The 5,551-nt window shown below is 42.1% G+C and overlaps 1 long non-coding RNA gene across 5 annotated transcripts in view; it reads right to left on the bottom strand.

Moving 5' to 3' along the window:
• LOC110403931 overlaps positions 1–5,224 on the bottom strand; it is a 112,372-nt gene extending 107,148 nt beyond the window's left edge. For all 5 annotated transcript variants that reach the window (XR_002441931.1, XR_002441933.1, XR_002441932.1 and 2 more), the window contains exon 1: positions 4,723–5,224. This is a non-coding gene — a long non-coding RNA (uncharacterized LOC110403931). The remainder of the gene's footprint in view (positions 1–4,722) is intronic.

Here is a 5,551-nt window from a genome sequence, read left to right as displayed (position 1 = left end):
GGGAAATCATGTGAAGAAGTTACTTCATGTTAAGCTTAAGAAGTGTGGAATTTTTTCCTTTCCACAATTTGCTGATTGATTCCTGATTTGGGGTCCTTGTGGGAATTTTGTCTGATAGGCACTTCCGCAGCAGGCGAAGTGACAGCGAGTCTCGGGTGGATTTCTGGACAGCAGAATAATATCGTATCATGACGCCTGCGCAGTGCCCTCTCCATGCACAATAGCTCTGAGTGGCAGTGCATGGTAAGCGGATGAAGCAGTAAGAAGTATATGATCTGATGAGCTTGGCTAAGCTGGGGGCGTCTCCTCTACTCGGCTAAATTAAAAACCTCCCTGCAATTTCAGCCCTAATCACCCCCTCTGATGCTGTAATTGATGATGGTCAGTTAACTCCTTCACTGCCAAGGCCATTTATCAGAACCTAGGGAACTGCACATTAGCCAGCTCCTCGTGACAGATCAACTGGATTTAACATTTCTGGAAAATTTAGAAATATAAAAGTGTACAAAATGTACAGGGAGTAAACATTTCATGGCAGGTCTCCGGTAACGTTAGAGCCACAACGTCTCACTCCCAAGTGGTACAAGCTGTCTTTAAGCCTGGTTTGTGGAAAATCTCTCTTCAGTGGCACTGAGACACACATTGGCTTTCCTGCCACTCTCCTCCCCATGGCTGGCACAGGCAGCATGCCAGCAGCATTATTACACCCTTGCACCTCCCAGCTGGCAAAACAGCCCTTTGCAGCCTTTACCAGTTGGTGCAAGCTGCTCTAACTTGTGTTGAGAAACCAAACCAGAAAAGAAAGTTCTATTTGCATTTTCAGCTTGATTCCAGACACAGTCCCTGTATGCTCTACATACAGGCTTACTGTTAGCTCCTTCACACGTGCTCTAAACTTAATAACAAAGGTATGACTCGAGCTGTTAAAATGATCCTGGAGCTAAACAATATCTTTCTATTCCACCTTCTATTTCTAATGGGTTTTTAGGGAATTGTCTGTAACAGTGCATTGTTCCTCTCTTACAGGATTCTTTAAGCCTGACTTATACAAAGAAGGAAAAAATTCCATAAGATGTGATATATGTTTATACTCTGCTGAAGAAAAGGCTTTTCAGCACTGGTAAATCTATAGCATGAATTATTCTAACTGATTTATAATAGACAGCAATGCCTTAAGGACCCTATTCTGACTATTTGTGCTTTCATGACAGGGTCAATGTACTAGCTGCACCATATTCAGTAACTAGAGCATCCAAGGTGCATGTCCATATATCTGTTTTAGAATGACAGCCTATTACTGCACTTTAGAAGAGGGTAAAAGGCAATCCTCTTGTCTTGCCCCCTCTTTTTTTTTTTTTTTTTTAAGTCTCAAAAGACTCAGATCTTCATACAATTTATAGTTCCAGTATCAACACAGACATCCTGCCTAGATTTTTAAATCACCCTTGCTATATCAGGACACCAGCAATTGCTGAAGTCTAATTTTATTTTTTTTCTGTTATGTTCCTTTCCTTTTTTTGCATGGGAAATAGGCTGCAAAGTCTTGATAGCATGAAGCTGTTTTACTTACAAATCCCAGAACTGCCACTCCATAAACAGGAAACTAACTGACTCAGGAGACATCTGGGTAATAGATGAGTCAGCTCAGAATCCCCTCTCTCTCAGTTCACAGTCTGAGTAGCAGAGGTTCCAAGTCACCCCAGTAAGATGCTTCAAGAGTACTTTACTCAGTGACTAACACCTGACTGCTGTCTGGCAGGCAAGACAATTGAGTGAACTGGTAGATCTTCCCACCCAAGGTACCATTCCTCTTCATCTACCTGCATAGGAGGGCAGTAATAATTCTAAATCCTTGACAGACAAAAGCATTAATTCTAGACAGCCATTCCAACTCAGATAAGATATTCATCTTGTAAAGAGTATATTCTCATATACTACAACATTTTCCAATATATAGAGGAAAGAAAGTACTACTACTTTACTTTTCTGGATCCATGAGAAGGACAGAGTCATGGCAGAATTCAGGCAATCTTTGATCAAGATCAGCTATGAGGTTGAAGACTGACGATACATTAAATGGCAAGGAAATAACACCAGCAAGGGAGGTGTATGTTAATATTCTTGAAAGAAATCATTACCACCTCCCCCAAAATAACCACATAATCCTCCTCTCCCAATAGTACCTGTAGTGCTTGACTAATTCAGCACAATTGCAAAGTTCATATCAAATGAGTTCACAATGATTTTGTCTCTAGCATACAACAAAACTAGCCCTGAAGGTCTCCCAGAACAACCAGGACACATGGCACTGAAAAGTAGCGTGTCTGCCAGTCTGTAAATGAATTTAATTAAGCAGTGGAGTGGCTGGTCTCATATGGCTGGAACCATTGAGCGTAGGTGTGTGTGCACATGCACACTCAACACATTAGCAGAACCAAGTCAAAATACAAAAGAATCCACGAACTTTTCCTTTTGCAATTAAACTAGACAGACCCTTGTTTTGCCTATGCCAACAGGACATCTTCTGGACTTGACTGCTCAGGAAATACAAAACTACAGTTGAAATGAAATACACAGAAAGAAATATATGCATAAGGCCATTTGAGTTTTTAATTCTATATTTAATTCTGCATTTCACACTGTTTTACACCAGTTTTAAGCCATCAAGACAGGAGAAAATTAATTTTCCATTACTGGGCTTAAAGTACATCTAAGAATAACATCTGAAGATTAGGATGTCCCCTTCATAGGTCAGCCTTGATAGCTTTACTCATAGAAAAAGTGTTGCGTACAGTTATTAAGGGAAACGTGCCCAAGACAGTGAGGAAACTATTCTGTTTATTAGATCTGATATCTACACGCAGCTATGCTTCTGTATCTAAATGACATACAAACTACAAATACCCAATCAACTGTGAAATATAACATATTCACTTTTTGTGTACCTGTATACAAAACTACTGACCAGCTCTCAGCATCTGCTCAGGCACTAATACCAATGCAGGCCACTCCAAAAACATTTTCCTTTCTGCAGCCCCTCTAGGGCAACAGAGATATAGGCCACAAACCAATTTAATTGGCCAGTGGGGATTTCCCTTAGAGGAGGAAAGCACTCTTCAGCTACATAGGACTGACATCTTACCCGGTTCCCCTTTTGCAGTCTGTGACAGGAATGAGTCCATTGGTGACAGGAGGGACACACTAGCCATATGGCTACAATGCTTTGTGTTACAGCTACTGGGGACCAACCATCTCCTAACAGGACGACTGGAAGTCACAATAAGCCAGTGCAGCCCACCATACACCTGAGGTTTTCCCTGCAGAGCTCTAGAAGATAGCAACCAGCTCCATGTTACCTTTGATTTAACCTCATTCCCAGACAGTGCTTGTGGAGGACACTAAATGAGGGACTCCAATTAGTTTGCTAGCCTTTGCTGGTCTTCAATTCTTACTTTGTTTTTAAGTTTCATTGCAAATGAGTAAAGCATTAGAACATTAACTTATACTGTACTGCAAAGCTTATTCTAGTAAACCTGTCAAAAATGGCATCATGAATAATAATACTTAGCACTTGCATAGTGTTTTATATTTTCAGAGCACCGTGGACATTAACTTAATTAACAAGTGACAGTTTCACAAGCAGAAGCTCTCCCTGCAGCACTAGTCTGCATGTCTGAATTTCTCACAAAATCCCAAACTCTGCATTAATCCACTTGTCTTTCATCCTTCTGAAAAGATTATCTTCCTTTTTATTCAACTCCCTTGGACGCATACACCCATGCTTTTAAAAACCAAGCTATTAAAAAAATTTAGGTGGAAGAACAGTGACTTAACATAAGCTAATTGGAAAATCCACATTACCCTACTTTTCAGCCTAAATTACACAAAAATCAGAGCTCTATCAAGCACATATCTGGACAGAATATGTTTCTAAATTGGCATAAAATGTACTTAATATTGATTGCTCTGCAATTTCCCAAACTGTTCAGAAACAGAGAGACATAATTAGGTTTTATTTGAATTTTTCCTTCAGGTTTAAAAAGAAAGATGGCAAGAAAAAAATCAATACATTAGTCTATCTACAGAAGAAAAGTAAGTGAAACTCCTGTCTCTAGAAATTTATACTGTGTATTCATTAGAGAAAACAGCAGTCAGTTCTAGGAGCTGTATTTCAGAGAAGGTCTGTAGAACCCATTCAAATTTCCAGAGTTTACACATGCTAGAGCAACATCTATCTTGCTGCCCACTCATAGTCCACCAAGCAAACACAGGACCCAAAGGCCACTGTTGTACCAGACAGAAATCTCTTCTGCTTTGTCCACCAACTCAAGGAAGGGCAAAGCCTTACTCACCCTAGCCTTCATCAAAATAGTTCAGTTTTCAAAGGCAAAGGAAAAATTTGAGGAACTGCACCAACAAACCTGTCTTCCAGAGTGTCCATGAACATTACAACTCATAACCCATATGGACAGCGCATGCACTTACTGCCCACCCATCGTATACCTCCATGTCCCTCAGCACCAGCCTCAGAGAAACTAAAGGAAAACACAACTCAAGCATCTATACAAGAGAGGGAAAAACCCTTCATTAGTACACAACTCCATCTCTAGCCAGCCAGGTGGTGGTCAAGAGTTTGAAACGACCCCACCATCACACTGAATGATTTCCACAAGCAAAGACCAGTACAAAGAATCACATCTTGGTAGCACCTGGGTTACTCACATGTCTGTTGCCCTCTGATCAGCTCATCCTGAGGACGGGGCCAGGCATTGCAGAAGAGTCTTCTCCAGAACACTCATGGGTCCTCATGATAAAAGCTGAGGCAAGGCTACAGCAGCTGAGCCTTGTCAAAGCCCTGCCGAAGGCTCACAGCTGCCAGCACTGATGAGGGACCACCACAGCAACCCAGCCCTCCAGCAGCCACAGCTCAGCATCTTTTTTCCCGCTCTTTTATGGCAGGGCAGTGGCTATGGCTGAAAGCCCAACAAAATGGCGGCTGTGAGGGCAGGCAGAGGTGCTGCTGCTAGGTGGCCTACTTAGTTTGGAGGCACCCCTCTCCCATTCAGTCACAGCGTCCCTTGTCATTACCTGCTGCCTCCATTTTCTTCCATATCTGTGCAACTGTCAGCAGCTTTCCTTAAAAACCCAGATCCTGGAGCCGGGTTTGCATTTTCCTGGTTCCGTTTCAAAGGAAAGTTTGCAGCTGTGGCAGCTGCTTGAAACCATCAAGGGCTACACCAATCCAAACATGTGGATACTACCAGGAAAAAAAAAAAAAAAAGGCATTACAAGTGCCTCTCCCTCCATTTTATGAGCAGCTGAGGCCTGTTGCAGGCTGGGGGGTGTGGGTCTCTCCCAAAGCGTTCAGGCTGCACACCTGTGTCTCTGGAAAGCAGCTTCTTCATAGAGCACAACTGCTATGAAGATTTAGCTGTGGCGTGGATGTGAATTTATAGTGTAACAGTTACATTGGGAAGTGATGTTTTTTCAGTTACTTCTTGTGCAGAAGAGGGTGCAGTCCTGTGTGTGCTCAAAGTGTGACAGGCAGGAA

This window comes from Numida meleagris, chromosome 9 (assembly GCF_002078875.1).
Source record: "Numida meleagris isolate 19003 breed g44 Domestic line chromosome 9, NumMel1.0, whole genome shotgun sequence".
Classification (NCBI taxonomy): domain Eukaryota; kingdom Metazoa; phylum Chordata; class Aves; order Galliformes; family Numididae; genus Numida; species Numida meleagris.
Note: the sequence above shows the minus strand (reverse complement) of the source record. Positions and strands in the feature narration are given on the sequence as shown.